Here is a 15796-nt window from a genome sequence, read left to right as displayed (position 1 = left end):
ATTCCACAAAATACAAAACCTATAGAGTGTGTTTCTTAGTGTGAAATTCAATTGAAAATCATCCTTCTTTCCTGAACTACACTTTACTTTCGAGAGACCAGGATTTTCAGAGTCCCTTTTACAGTAGTTTGGTGGCCCTAAATTGTGGCTGTTGCAGGCAACTGGTCAGACTGAACATGCATTTCTTTGGAGATGCCACCAGACCTTGCTGAGCCCAGCGTCCTCCCTGAAGAGAAGGCAGACAGGATCAGCGTTCCCCATCTTTACCTCACGCCAGCAGAGCACTGCCTGTTTCAGCTACACGTGTCTGTATCCTCAGCGGAGTGTCCACGGGCTGCCCGTGGGCAGTAACTCCCTGCTCTGGGCCAGTCTGCTCAACAGCTGTGGAAACCCTGGGGAGACCGAGAGAGGCGCTTTTCTGCCATTGCCTCAGCGTGCCAAAAGAGTTCAACTTCATTTTGTCCCCTTGACTTTTTTCAAATTAACATTTGGCCTCGAGGCTGAAAGTATCAGACACTACACCTGGGCCAATGTTCTCAGGTTGCTGGAAGAGCTCGCCCTCAGCAAGGCCAAATCTCCTTGGTTTAGGCAGCTCGCTCACTCCTTCAGTTAGGAGAGGGGTCTGCATTAGAGCAAACCTCCCTGAACTGAGACTCTCTTCTTCAATGACATCATTTCCTAAAACACTTATATTTTCCAGAACAGTAACCATTTCAGACTCTCTGTCTGAAGAATTGTCTGCTCCTAGACTTAATCCCCTATCCATTTCCAGACTGTATTAACAGAAGGACAGAAGAATGAAAAGGCACAGAGGAAATTCCAGAAATCCCAGCTGGCATTTTAGAACAAGCCACCAGCTAGACATCAAATTCAATACATGACCAGTTTTCCTCTTGCCAATACAACTATATTTTTGTCTAATGAAACTCACAAAAGGATAGCAGAGTGTCAGAAGCAGTAGACAAAGGCTTGGTTAAATTTCTACATTTGCCAAAACCTGGAGCACAGAATACAGGTAGCTGTTTATTTTTAAGTTAAATAATAGCCTTGGAAATAAAAAAGAATTAAGTTGGCATGATAGTAATGCATGCTTCAGAGAATGCAGACTTTGTACCTTTCCATTCAAATTTGTGAAGGAAATAGCCCTTAGTTTAGACTCCACTAGAAAATGTTGTTAATGGGAGTTGAACTGCTTCCACACATCAGCTCTTTGTGAGCTGACAAGAGCCTGGTGCAACAGCTGGGTAGCACATCTTCCCTAGACAAAATGAGCCCTTGGTTTTCATAAGGGCACCAACATAAAGATGCACCCCAGCATCCACAGGGTCCCCCAACAGCGACACAGGGGTACCTTGCAGGTTAGCTACTCTTGTGTCAGCCTTTCTGTGTTATACTGAGCGCCGTGGGTGCCATGAAGTGGATGATGATGCAAGTCTGTTCTTTCCATCCACTACTACTCGGAAAATCCAGCTGAATTCCAGGATTCATCCCAGACACAAGCTCACGTGTCTGCTGCACGTGCCACGGCGCCGTGCCTGCTGCGATAGGGAGGTGCCGATTTTCTGCCTGTGGTGGTGGAGGGGAGATACCCAAGCCCTGCTCTGTGGGGACTACAGAAACAGAGACCTGTCTGAGGAAACAGCAGAGGGTACGCAGTGCGGGGTATGTAGCTAGGCTGAAAGCAGTACAGGGCTAGTCCTACCAGAAGACACTTGTGCCAACTACCATGTTTTTCAGAACTCACACCTTACTCAGTGAGCTCAGCATATGCCAAGCTTATAAAATACTTATTTTAAGACACCGTCTAGTAACACACCTTCACATACTAATGAGATGAGGCCTATGAACACTGTTCCTGCTGGGGGGGTATCTTCACTACAGACTTCTCTGAGGTGACCAGCAGCACGATCTCTGCAGCTTTACCGAGGTGAGGGTGGGTAGGCTTCAAAACCCCCCAGAGTTACTATGTTCCCTGTGTTTTTTTGTAGGAATAATACTTTTGCAAGCACAACACAAATTACATTATAAATGACTGGTTTATGATTCTGCCTCAAAGAACTATGAGATAATTTGTCTTGGTCAAGGAGTAAACAAGGACTGTAGGATGACATTGAAAAATTATCAGTATTCAAGTGGTTTCACCCACGTCCTCACTGCAAAGCAAAAAGGTCATAAGAGCTGAGTGTGCCATTACAGTTGGGGATAATTTCTGTACTTGAAGGTTTTATTGTTTGATAGTTCTGGTTTTGCTGATTATTTCTCATTGATTTTTTTTACAACTACAAGTGGGAAAAAAGTTCTGTAATAAAGGCGAGGTCCAGTATTTTGTGAGGGATTTTCTACCTCTGAAGGTTGACAAAAAATAGGAAAAAAAAGGAGAAAATACATGGAGGGTGAGACAATTTGACCTAAACGTACCATTCAGACAAAAAATGTTATTTTTAAATAAAGAATATGCAATACCCATGGGAGGATCTTTTTTGTTTTTAAACTAATCTTGGAAATAAAATTTATTACACACGCACAGTGCTAGCCCAGCACACGCAGCAGTACTGCTTTCTTCCTTGTCGAGCAGTGCAGCAGAGATCAGCTCTGGGGACGACAGAAGTCAGCACAGCTGCTAATTGCTTATGAACAAACATCTGTCATGCCCAGGGCTGAGACACACCACTGACTCATCTGCCAAAGGACTGATGGTCACCCAAAAATGTCACCAGGTTTTGAGAGTCATTTGAAAGTCGCTCTCGAATGGGCTCACATTTTAAACCTAATAGCCTTCTGGGGCCTCCTCTGAGCTCTGCCATCAATAGCACGGAGCACATCCTACTGCCATGGAAACCATTTCTAGGTCACCTTTACATAACAGTGCAGAGAAAACATCCCCAACTCCACCATTAAAGCACACTCCTTTTCAGTGAGGACTGCAGTAACCAACTGAACATTTACTGTAATGACACATAATGTGCCACAAACAAAAAGACATGCTCTCTCCAGCGTAAAGATGGGAACGTACCTACCACGCAGGAGGGCTTGGCTCAGCCTCTGCTGTTGGAGTCTTTTAGCGAGGGAAACAAAATGATTGCCCGATCCTATGTGGCCATTTTGTAACTCAAGCTGTGTGACAGCTTGGGTTAAACTAATTCTGTAGAGAACATCATTAACACTGGAGAGAACCTACCGAGAGGGAAAACACAGCTGGAGCTGCTTTTACATGTCTGGCTGGAGCTATGTATAAATAAACCTGACAGAACCAATGATGTGCGTCACAAAATCAGATTTAAGGAGCCATTGAACTGAACAACAACATATTGAGTAAAGACACAAAAGAGACGGGAAGCATTTCAAATCCTGAAATACAGAAATATTTCAGGACATAAGAAGTAAGAAATAATTACACAGCTGATTCTTCTCTCTTCAGGGAACACCAAAGTTTTACCGATGCAGGAGGAAGAAACTTAATTTTTACTGTTAGTGAACACTCTAACCTAATTATTTTAAGTATGGAATCAGGATGTTCAGATCTGTGAAGGAAGTGTCTTTAGCAAGACAGAATTTGGAAAGGGAACCTAGGAGGAAAGATAAACAAAGTTTTCATATTACATTGATAAACCTGGAAATTCTACTCCTGTGGTGATAATTTTAATGACTTGCTCTCAAGAGCTTAAGTTTGAACTTACACTGCAGGACTTCTAGCTTATGTGCAGGACACAGTCCTCCGTTCCAACAGCCACAAATCCTCAAGAAAGACATTAATATTTATAGCTATCATTTGTTTTCTTTTTTGCAACTCTTGGGTTTGTTGTGGGTTTTCCCCCCTAATGGAGAAGCAGGATAGTATATCTAGCGACCACCATTTCGTAAAAGGAAATTGGTGCAAGTCATGGTAGTCTGACCTCAACTTATACTGTTATTTCATTGATTGTACAAGTCATTCCCAAACTCTTGGGAGATCACAAGGAATTAAAAAGTACAGGGAGAGAGGAAGTAAAATATGGCTGAGACTCTGAAATAATATTTTACAATGCTGAGACTACAGAAAAGGAGATTCTGTTGACAAGAATTGTACAAGAAAAAGCTCTCTAGAATATGTATAAGGTGGAATTTCCTTGGGTTTATTTTATCTCCTGTATGGACAAGGATGTCAGCAAATGTGGAACTGAGACCATGTTGACAAGGTGAAACTGAGAGAAGCTGAAGGACACTTTTTCAAAGAGCTGAAAATCCCAACCTACTTCAATACTGCACACAAATGCAGCACTATATTATCATCACTATTATTTTAAAAGTCTAGAATATGAAGGATTTCATAATAGGTTAGGATAAAAGCCTGCTTGCTCCTTTTCTGAGGAATGTTTCTGAAGGTACTTTACTAGAACTTGGATTCATATTGGAAAAAGGCTGTGAAAATTCATTAAGGAGAATACACATCAGTATCATTAAATATAAATTTAAGTATAGATTACTGACTGATAAATTATATGCGGAATAACTAAAAAGCTTGCTTGTTTGTGCTACAAAGCCATCCAGGGTTATGAGATCAAATATTTGAGCAATCCATTTAATTATAAATAATTAACTATTCAATAGGCCATTGAGAGACTGACTCATTGTCAGAGGGGAACACGGAAGAATACAAAGATACGGGGTTTTGCACTCAAACTGCAGCACTGTAGTGAGAAGAGACCCACCTGCACACAGTCGGTCCAAATAATCCAGTAGTCAGGGTACTCCTCTGGGAAAGGCGGAGCTGAAATTCAAGTTTGTGCTTTGAATGAAGAGGGACTTGAGTCATGAGCTCTTCCAACCTAGATGAGGGCCAATGGCATCCATGGCTGCATTGGGCAGAGCACTGCTGGCAGTTGAGGGTGTGATGGTTCCTCTAAGCTCAGCACTGTGAGACGTCTGGAGTGCTGGGTCCAGTGCTGGGCTCCCAGTACAAGAGAGTCCCCTCAGAATGGCTGAAGCGAGTCCAGCATGGGGCCACAAAGATGTTTAAGGGACTGAAGCACTTGACATACAAGGAGTGGCTGAGAGAGAGACGAGGTTGCTCAGCCTGGAGAAGAGAAGGCTCAGAGGGAACCTTATCAATGTGTATAAATGCCTGATGGGGAGAGTAATGAAGGTGGAGCCAGACTGTTCTCAGATACCCTTTGGCATGGCAAGAGGCAACAAGCACAAACTGAAATATAAGAAATTCCAGTTAAACATAAGAAGATTTTTTTTTTTTTTTTACGGTGAGGGTGGTCAAACACTGCAACAGGTTGCCCAGAGAGGTTGTGGACTCTCCAGCCTTGGAGATATTCAAAGCACAACTGGACGTGGGAGGAACCTGCTTCAGCTGCCCCTGCTTTGACCACAGCAGTTGGACTAGATGATCTCCTGAGGTCCCCTCCAGCCTCAGCTATTCTGTGATTCTCAGAGCCTCTTATATAGAGAGATGAAGGTCCCTACAGCTGGTGTTTTTGGAGAGTATTACAGAAAATATACAGCAAGAAAACATAGTGACAGCAGAATAGCCAGTGACTGTCCCAACATGGGAAACCTGAGTCCCTCACTTACCAGAAAGTCTACCCTTGACAAAACACCTGTTTATGTTCACTTGAACTGTTCCACTTAAACTGAATCTCATTTTGTGATGGAAAAAAAACCAACATCGTGAGGAATCCTAACCTGGTTTAGAATTTAGAGGTCTTTAAAATGAAAAGATTTAGCAATACAAAAACCTTGGTTTTCTTTATTCTTTTGCTCATGCAAGAAAACAGCAACTCCAAGCTTACTGCTCTGTTTATATTTTTTAGGGAAAAGGGAGCTTAGAACTAAAAAGTAGTAAGGCTTTTTAAAGCCCTTTCAAATCTTACAAGACATTTGACAATGCCTTATAAGCAGAAACAGACTTAATAACAAAAATCAGCATATAGGCCCATATACTACTGCTGCTAAAAATGGAAAGAACTCACTCCAGCAATATGAATGAAACCTTTGGAAATTCCTTGTTACAGACTCCAGATTCACTTCATTCCTGCACACATGAATAAACTGTAAAGAGTTTTAAAGCTGCACCTGCTGTTGAATGATAACATTATGGAGACCTGGCCATAACTGCTGCTGAAAATAAACAGTTGGAGATCTTTGAAGGGTAGTGGAATTGTAGTTTAGCCTTTGACTGACTCATCAATTGTCACACAAGCAAATAGCAAATGTAAGTCACATTTTCCTTCCTTCCTTTCTTCCCTATCACTCCTTGTCCAGTCAATGCCACAGAAAAATTTCCATACAAATTACAGCAGGTATGGACACAGGAATGCTGACAAGTCACTTCATGGCCCTACTACAACCACGCGACAGTGCAAGAGTGCTAAACAGACCCCCAAAATGGTCTTTGGAAGTATTTTACACAATTATGAGAAGAAAAATGAACCATAATAGACAAGTCATTCAGATTCAAGTTTACTTTTTCATAGCAATAAATGGATAAGAATGATTCAGAGAACATCCTTGGCAATTGATATGTTGTGTTTACCCACACCTCCACCATAATTAAACACAATGTAATTTTGCTACTCAAACAATTTGAGCATTGCATGTTCATATTTGTTCTGTTTAACTACTAATGCCAATGTAATGATAAATTCCTCAGCTACATCTAGAGCACTTACTCCCTCACTTGACTCTACCCTTTCTCAGTTCCAGGTCCTCCAGTATTCACTACTTCCTTTGACCTTAGCTTTTGCATTGGGAGAATAAATGGTTGTGTGCCTGGCAGAAGGCAGATAAGGGATATTTTCCAATAAACAGCTTCTACGTTGCCTGATCAAGGGCACCTACCTGTGTCAGCGCTTTACATTCCCTGTTTGGTTCTAATAACTCTCATCTGTCTTTGTGCTCTGAAGTGCATACGGTATTTATTACGAAGCAACCCATAAAACTCCCACCATCTTCACAATAAGTTACATGGGAAATTGGCTCCTCATCAGTGAAATGATGAGGAGCCACATCAGCCAGCAGTGTGCCCAGGTGGCCAAGAAGGCCAGTGGCATCCTGGCCTCTATTAGGAATAGTGTAGCCAGCCAGTCTAGGGAAGTGATCGTCCCTCTGTACTCGGCACTGGTGAGGCCACATCTTGAGTACTGTGTTCAGTTCTGGGCCCCGCACTTCAAGAAAGATGTTGAGGTGTTGGAGCGAGTCCAGAGGAGGGCGACCAAGCTGGGGAAGGGTCTGGAGGGTCTGACCTACAAGGAACGGCTGAGGGAGCTGGGGTTGTTTAGCCTGGAGAAGAGGAGGCTCAGAGGTGACCTTAGTGCAGTCTACAACTACCTGAAGGGAGGTTGTAGTGAAGTGGGAGTCGGCCTCTTCTCCCAGGCAGCTAGCGATAGGACAAGAGGACACAGCCTCAAGCTTCGCCAGGGGAGGTTCAGGTTGGACATTAGGAAGCATTTCTTCTCAGAAAGGGTCATTAGCCATTGGAAGGGGCTGCCCAGGGAGGTGGTGGAGTCACCTTCTCTGGATGTGTTTAAGAAAAGACTGGACATGGCACTTAGTGCCATGGTCTAGTTGACAGGGTGGTGTCAGGGCAACGGTTGGACTCGATGATCCCTGAGGTCTCTTCCAACCTGATTGATTCTGTGATTCTGTGATTCTATGAAACCTCCCTGTCTAATTGTGTTTACCAGTCCACATTCACGTATTTCTCTGAATGAAGTAAACATCGGCTATGCAAGAACAAGAGAACATTTCTTTTCATACCATGTGCAGAAACAGCATTTGATAAGCACAACAGCAAAGCTACTAGCATTTGGAAAGTCAATGTGAGATAAAGACAGCAAGCCTGTGCCTTTTCTTGGTAAACTGCAGTCACTGGTACATGCATCCAAAATCACTAGAACTCTGTCATCATGTCAGTCACATTACGCCAAGTGTCCTGGAGTTTTAAGAATACTGGTGAGAGGTACCAAGTGAACGGATGCCATTCATACCCTAAAAAGGCTTGTTGAAATGAAGAACTGTTCTTTATGCGACTCATCCAGACTGTGTTTTTACTATGCATAGATCAAAACTTCTGATTCAGCCTATCCTGAGCACTGCTGGACACACTGAAAGGTCCTACCCATGTTACAGGTGTGCACAGTACTGGTACAAAATCTCTGGGGGTGCTCCTGCAGGGAGGTTTTTAGGCCACAGTAATCCTCCATGGCTTCTTTTGGCTGAGGTGCTGGAGAGCTTGTTTATCCCTCTAAACACCTCAGGGGAAAATGGGAAAGAGCTCAAGGATTATGAGCTCCCACCTGATCTAACTGGCACCCTGGGTGCACAGGGGTTAGTCCCAACTACCTCAAGACAGCAGTGAGGTTGTGAGTGTACATGTGTGTCCATGAGGCAGGGGCTTTGGGGGCACCCACTTCAGGGGCGGCAGAAATTTAGGACACCCTAAGAGTTTTCTCAGCTTGGGTGAAAAGGATATAATTTGTTTGCAGTTTTAAAAAATCTTCTGGCTTGGATAATAGGGAGGGGAAAATTCGATTTCTGTTCAGAAAGTTCCAACAAAGCAAGAGAGGAAAAAAGCAGTTACCAGACAATAGAGGAGAAAATAATGTAGCCATTTCAATAGTCCTGACACTATAAAAAAAACAGTCTGGCAAGTGAGTGTGCCCTACCTAGAATGTGAAATCAGTCCTGCACATTGTAACGATTGCTAAGCACATCACTATGGAAATTCAGAGCTCACAGCAGGCATAGGGAGGCTTAGAAATGTGGAAAATCGATGCACTGTATGCTGTGGTGAGGAACGATTCCAGCAGACCTTTAAACAACTTGACAGATTGTAAGCAAGCAGAAGAGGAGCACAAGGGGACAAGCGGAGCGCAGGAGAGCACGGCCACGCTGCAGCCCCTTGGCCAGCGGCAGCACGGGGGGTTCCCCAACAGCCTGGCAGTGGTTCTGTGGGACGGGAGGAATAATAGCAGGGATCATTTACCCACGTTTAAGGTAAAATGGGTAGGTATTTAACAGTAATGCTACATCACAATTTGACAGGAGAAACAGAGACTACCCCACAATATGGAAACCACACAGGATATCAAGATACAAAGAATACCATTGATGAATGTGGTCAGGATGTCTATGTTAACAGCTCTTCCTTCCAGAGAGTGACGAGGACCCAGTAAGTGAAGGCCTCGGGTTGGCAGAGGGAAGAGGAGATGATATATCAGTCCCTTCACACAGCTGGAGGAAGGACAAACTTAGCAAGCAGAACAGACCAGGAGTTTTCCAGTGAAATACTTTGGCCAGAAAAAGTGCCCTTCCTTAAACCGAATTTTATCGTGTTGATATAAATTCCATCAAGAGCTCTGCAGTATAACCAGCAGCCTGGGGATATGGTACTCACCCAGCAGGTGAAGACCAAATATAATTGAGTAGGGACTTAACTCTGGTCTCCCATATCATCATGAATTCTCTACCCATTGCACTACTGACCTTCTGGGCTCTCTCTTAATCTTTCCTGTTGGAGCTGCTCCACTTTGCATAAATAATTGCATGTTATGCAGAGCAAGGAATTAAACCCAGTTCTCCCATATCCTAAATGAAAGCCCTGACCAATGGGACATCCAGTTCAACTTTACATACACCTCTTGGGTTAAACCAGTTTAAATCAGCTTTTTGAATGAGGTATAACTTATCTAAATCAGATCAAACAACTCAATCAAATCTAAAATAAGCAATTTACGCTCAGTCTTCCTTCTTGTCCCCAGAACAAGAAGAACTATTCCCATAGCCTTTTGCATTGGTTTAATTACAGCAGTTTAAAATAAAACTTTAAATGAGGACAATGCAAACTGCTAGCACAGAACAGACCTAATCTGAAATGAGCTGCTCCAGGACACAAAACCCACCACTAGCCACTGTTGTTTCCTTGTGTCCATTGTACCAGGCAGGCTGGGTATTGAAGGGCAAGGGAGAGTGTTACCCTTTCATCCTGCAGCCTGGGGGCTCTTTCAGGGCCGAGATGGGAAAGTTGAAGGGGAAGAATGGAAAAAGCTGCTTTGTGGAGGCCTGTGCTTTATCTGCTTTGTGTATGCAGCTCCTTCATTAGCATCACATTTACTTTTAGAAAATCCATGTTAGCTCAGAAAAAACTTGAGCATATTGGACCCACAGAACACTGGCAATGATACTTACTGGCATGCCTCAATTCTGAAGTGTATTTTGTTTCTAATAAGCATTTTAATAACATATCGAAAAGAAATAATTGAAAATGTAAGGAAAAGTTTTATATCTACCAAAAACACATTGTGCAAGAGTGCCCATCACATTTTGCAGACTATACAATGCCTCTTTAAATCTCTAAAAATTATTGTAGACCTCAAGCATATTTTCTGCAAAAAGATGTATCTTTTTCCCCCACACATTTTTCAATTTTTCCGGTGATTCTTGGTTCAAATACTTAAAATTCTCTTCCCTTTTCAAATATTTTAAAGACTTTTACCTGTCACTCACTTGATGCCAGTCTGGTTTCCATTTCCTCTTATCTATGGCTTATATGACATGCATCAGGATTAAACCACAGTAAACATTCATAAAAACAGCTAGCTGTATAGAAATGCAATTCATTTAGACAGTATTTTCCTTCTCAGCAAGAACTAAAAACCTATAGAAATACAATAAATGACCCAATCATTTTTAAAAGCTTCTAATTTTTAGTATTTTCCTTTTGCAAACCATAGTGATTTAAATGCGGTCTCCCTGTAAGAAGATTCACCATCACCTCATTTAATAAACGTAAAACTCCAGTACTTACGATCCAAGGAAGCTGTACATTTTCTTATATGATAACATACATTAAAAAAGTAGCAGACAAGCTGTAATTTAAAATCAACCTAAGAGCTTTTTCACAGGTGTAATAAAAGAGCTAAGATCCTTAGTTTGTCTTTCTAATCCAAGGAAACACAATTAGTATTATATAGTAGTTTGTATTATATACTTACTCAGGGAAAGCTTAAGAAGACCTTGATTTCAAAGGGTGGTCAGTCAGCCGTTCCTGAAAATTAGGGCTGTTAGTGGTTTCTCATTTTAGATATGAAACATGGTGACATGAAAGTAAGCATTTCCTTTTGAAAAAAGCGTTCTGAATTATTTTTTGAGGAGAAGAACAGTCTATTAATGTTAATTAATACAAGCATCCCTATGCTGAAGCATTTTACAAATGATAACCTAGAACTCCAAAAGTATCAGAAGGGAGCAAACACTCACCCTTCCTTTGTGACTTTACTGAAAATGGCTTTGGAAAAAAGTAGCAACAGTGTTTCAGAAGGTGGTGCTTGAGAATATAGTTCTTAAATGCCGTAAACAAAAAGTAAAATTCAAAAGTAAATAAACTCAGCCAGACAGAGGATGTAAGGCTTCAAGAAGTTGGGGCTTTTCAGCCTGGAGAAGAGAAGGGTCTGGGGAGACCTTCCAGCACCTTCCAGTACCTGAAGGGCCTCCAGGAAAGCTGGAGAGGGGCTTTTTACAAGGGCATGGAGTGACAGGACGAGGGGGAATGGTTTTAAACTGAAAGAGGGGAGATTTATATTAGATATTAGGAAGAAATTCTTTCCTGTGAGGGTGGTGAGACCCTGGCCCAGGTTGCCCAGAGAAGCTGTGGCTGCCCCCTCCCTGGCAGTGTTCAAGGCCAGGCTGGATGGGGCTTGGAGCAACCTGGTCTAATGGAAGGTGTCCCTGCCCGTGGCAGGGGGTTGGAACTAGATGGTCTCTAAGGTCCCTTCCAACCCAAACCACTCTGTGATCTATGATTCTATGAAGAAACAGTTAAGAGTAAAAATTTTTGGTCACTACGGAAGCTAGTGGGGAAAAAAAAAAATAAAAGAGGTGTAAGGGGAAGAGCTTGTGTTTCTTCACCCAGACAATCTGGTTTTGAATTAAAAACATAATGCAGAACTAAAGAATAGTAAAAAGATCCCTGAGAATTTTTATATTAGAGTAGTAGGTATATACTTACATTTTACCTGCTAGCACAGTCTGATCAAACATAGTATCTCTTCTTTTCACTTTCTCCAGTTTTAGCCCAGGATCTGGAAATTATTTTTAGCCTTATTTCCTTTCTTTTTTTCCCTAGCTCTTTATGCATAAAGAAAAATCACCTCTAGCCTGAAAACAATAGCACATGAAGAATTTAAAGAGTTGGAAGGAACTTGCTTGAGACTTGCAACACCGGCATCAATGGTTTAAAACGGCAGAAGGGACTGAGCCCTTGTTACAGATTTTTGGCTGAAGAGATGGGTAAAACACTTATGTCGGTTTTTGTCAGAGGTATTGCCAAAATCAAGGTGTGGAGGAGAGTTTATTTTGTTTGCTTTTCAGACAGATGAGATTACTCCTGCTCATATTCTATGCACTTATTTCAGCAGTCTGAGACAGTCTGGTGGGTGAAATATCAAAAGCCAAAAGATTTATACCTATTTCAAAAGCCTAGTGCAAAACATACTCCTAGTCAGAGAGCTGTGCGTCCTGGACTCAGTGGTGAATGCCAGCAACATCACTTAACTGACTACCTCAATAATCCTCTATCATCTGATTTTATTTCCCTAGAGAAGCAGTTAGGACATTCTCAATTCTTCACGGCATTACGGCTTCCATGGCATTCAGGTTGTAGGGCTGGCTAAGCCAGTCAACCCTTCCCACATGAGGAGAGAAGCTGCACGCAGGCTTTAAAATACTACAGAGAAAGTCCTTCTTTTCTGCCTTTTTTTCCTTAAAGTAAATTGTGAGCTTTGGACTCACTACCATCAATATTATCATTAGTAGCTAACCCGCAGACTAGCTCCCACACAGCTATCTTTTGGTCCCGACCTTACTTTGCAAGGTGAACTGCCTCAGTCTAGGTTAGCTAAACTGGGCAAGAATAGGAAGATTTCAAAGACAGGAGTCAATCCTTAGCTTCTACTCAAAAAGCTCTCAACGCAAATATAGTTCATGCTGTTGAAATTACATTAGAGAAAGCTCATTCAATGGCATGTTTCTTTTGCCCGCTTAACTCTAATGTGAAAATAACAGCAGATGGATTTTTTGGCTTGTGCTCTGGGCAAGCAGAGGTTTTTGAGGAAAGCTACCACATACAAAATACCAAATCTCAAGCTGTGGTATATTGGGGTTCATATATAGCCATAGGTCGAATGCATCTTTGTTGACTGTGAGTTAGATATGCTTTAGAATATACGCCGAGCAATGGGCTTTCACAGGGCTCTAAACCATGGCTGAGTTTTCTGTACAACTTTTACAGACACACTCTCACAAAATGAACACTTAAAAGAATGGAACCACATAACCACATAAAGACCGAATCAGGTTATTAATCCACACAAACTATGCTTCCTCCCCCCAACAGGACACCTGCAGGATACATTTGCATATTGCATGTCTGTATTGGAAATACTGGAGTTGGAATATGTGGAAGAGATGGCAGGGTGAAAGAGAAAAACTAAGTGGTGAAGAGCATACATCTGTCTATCTCTAGTAGCAGCAAAGTGCTGACAGGAAGACCTGGAGCAGGCAGAAAGAAAGGCTTTTAGAGAAAAACACTGCAGAGAGATAAGCTGTTCAACTTCCCTTTTCTCCCCTGTTAAGTACAGATAACTTGCTCTGGTTCATAAGATGTAACTGCTCCTGCATGTGGCTATTATTTTGGTATAAGATGCCTTTTTCTTGTTCAGCTTTACTGAATGCTTTTGGTTTAAAGTAAAGGAAACAGACACTTATTGCAGCATCTGTCCACGTGCGGAATTTGTCAGGAGTAGCTGCTTCTGAGCAGGTTCAAGTGCAAACAAGACCAGCATATTACGTGTCCACTCTGGTTTGCCAAAGAAAAAGAAATTATGTTTGCTACCAATATATCTGCAATACACTTAAGGGTCTAAATGGGGTTTGAGTGACTCCTTGGCATTGGCGTGTGATGAACAGCATGGCTAACTGCCTGTCAAAGCTGTGAGGAATGTGGTGTTAGCTACGCATGCGCCTCCCTTTGCCACAGTGCCAAAGACCACCACATAAGCCTTGGCCACAGTCAGATCACGCCAGCAGCTTTACACACTCGTCTGATCTCCTGCAGCGGTTGTGCAATGACATTGCTGTTATTTTTGTACTGTATGAAGCAGCGCCCAGACCTTTCATTGTATTTTAAGCATTGCGCCCTTGGGGCTTTTTCATGTAAATGAAAAATGCTGTTAGCAACTCTGTACTCATGAAAATTCACATCAAACCAACACCCCAGCAAGACCTTTAAAACCTTTCAAAGATGAATCTCAAGAATATTTGTTCAGTCACAGATATCTTCACCCTCTTCAAGACTCGACTCTATGTGCTGACTCTGAACAAAAAAGACAGGTACTGAATTTCAGTTTACAGACTTCCTCAGAAACAATAAAAGCCTAAAAATAAGTTGACATCTGCACTATTTATTAGTTGTATCCAGTATCCTGAAGGCTGAGAAAATCTCAGTCTTCACTGAATTGAGAATGAGCATCTGTGCTTCTTTCCTCAGATGTTCAATTTATATCCGCCAGGAACTTTGCTCTGAGTAAAACTGCTGACTGCTCTGTATGTTCTTTTATTCCACTATTAATCACAGTCAAAATAAGAAGCTTCTTGAACAAGTGTTTTCAAACACAAGGGTTTGATGGCCCTGCTTGACACATCAGGAAAAAAATGTAATTTTGGAACTCTGGAAATTAATGGAGTCATATTTTTCTCAACCCACCGGAAACGTACCATTTTTTCACCCATTCCCTAAAAATAATACACCTGTTTACTGACTATATATATGGAGGTGATTCAGCAAAGCCCTGGCCACTCAAGCCCTGGGTCCAAGCCCTAGCAGTTAGTTTATTTTTCCCTTCCAGAAATCCCTCTTTCAGCCAGAGGTTGGCACATGACATTAAGCTCAAGAAAGTGCTTAGGTTACAGAGTTCTCGTGGGCACTGCTCCCTACAACCAAACCTTGGGGTGTTAGTCCACTAGCTTGAGTAGCTCTTTTTATTGTTTCTTTTTCCATATTTTTCTAATCATACTCCTGGCTGTAGAGGGGTGGGATAACCTCCTCCCCACCTTTTCTTTGGTATGGCATGGATAACTGTAATCTCAATTAGCACCTGCAAGTCCCACAGGTGAGGAACTGTCTCTGTTATTTCTACCCAGTTAATATTCACAGAAGCGAAACACTCTTCTTCATCATATTGACTTTCAGAGCAAGATTAAGAATGAATTAATAGAATTTTGACACGTTTTTCCCAAATGCCAGACATGCAAACTGAGAAAAAGGTAAGAATTGTAATAAAGCTCTGTTCAGCTGCAGCAATCTAGCAACAGTGATTAAACTGGAGGCAGTATATAGACATACAACTTGCTATATAGTCTGGGAAGGGATCCTCACTACTATAAATTGTGTCTTATTCAGGGAGATTTCACAGAAGTGCCACAGAGTTTGGAGAAGAAGAAAGGAAAAATAACTGGGTTCACTAAGAAACAAACAGAAACACCCAAAAGAATGTAGACAATCAGTAAAGGCAAAAAGGAAAGCACGGGAGCACAATCTCAGGCCAAGCACTCTGACCTCACTAACACACTGAGATCATAATGAAAGTCTCCCTTAAACAGTAAAAAGTATAAAATCCTTCTGAAAGGAGCCAGTGACAAAGACTTAATGGGAAGGGGAATCCCATGGGTTTGTCTTTCTTCATCCTTTTATCTGAAAGAACCTAATATTTCAGAATATTTCATGTGAGGACTCCACATTTAAAAAAAAAAAAGT

The sequence above is a fragment of the Nyctibius grandis genome, chromosome 29 (assembly GCF_013368605.1).
Source record: "Nyctibius grandis isolate bNycGra1 chromosome 29, bNycGra1.pri, whole genome shotgun sequence".
NCBI classification, from domain to species: Eukaryota; Metazoa; Chordata; class Aves; order Nyctibiiformes; family Nyctibiidae; genus Nyctibius; species Nyctibius grandis.
The sequence above is the reverse complement of the archived record's forward strand: the minus strand, read 5'-3'. Positions refer to the sequence as shown.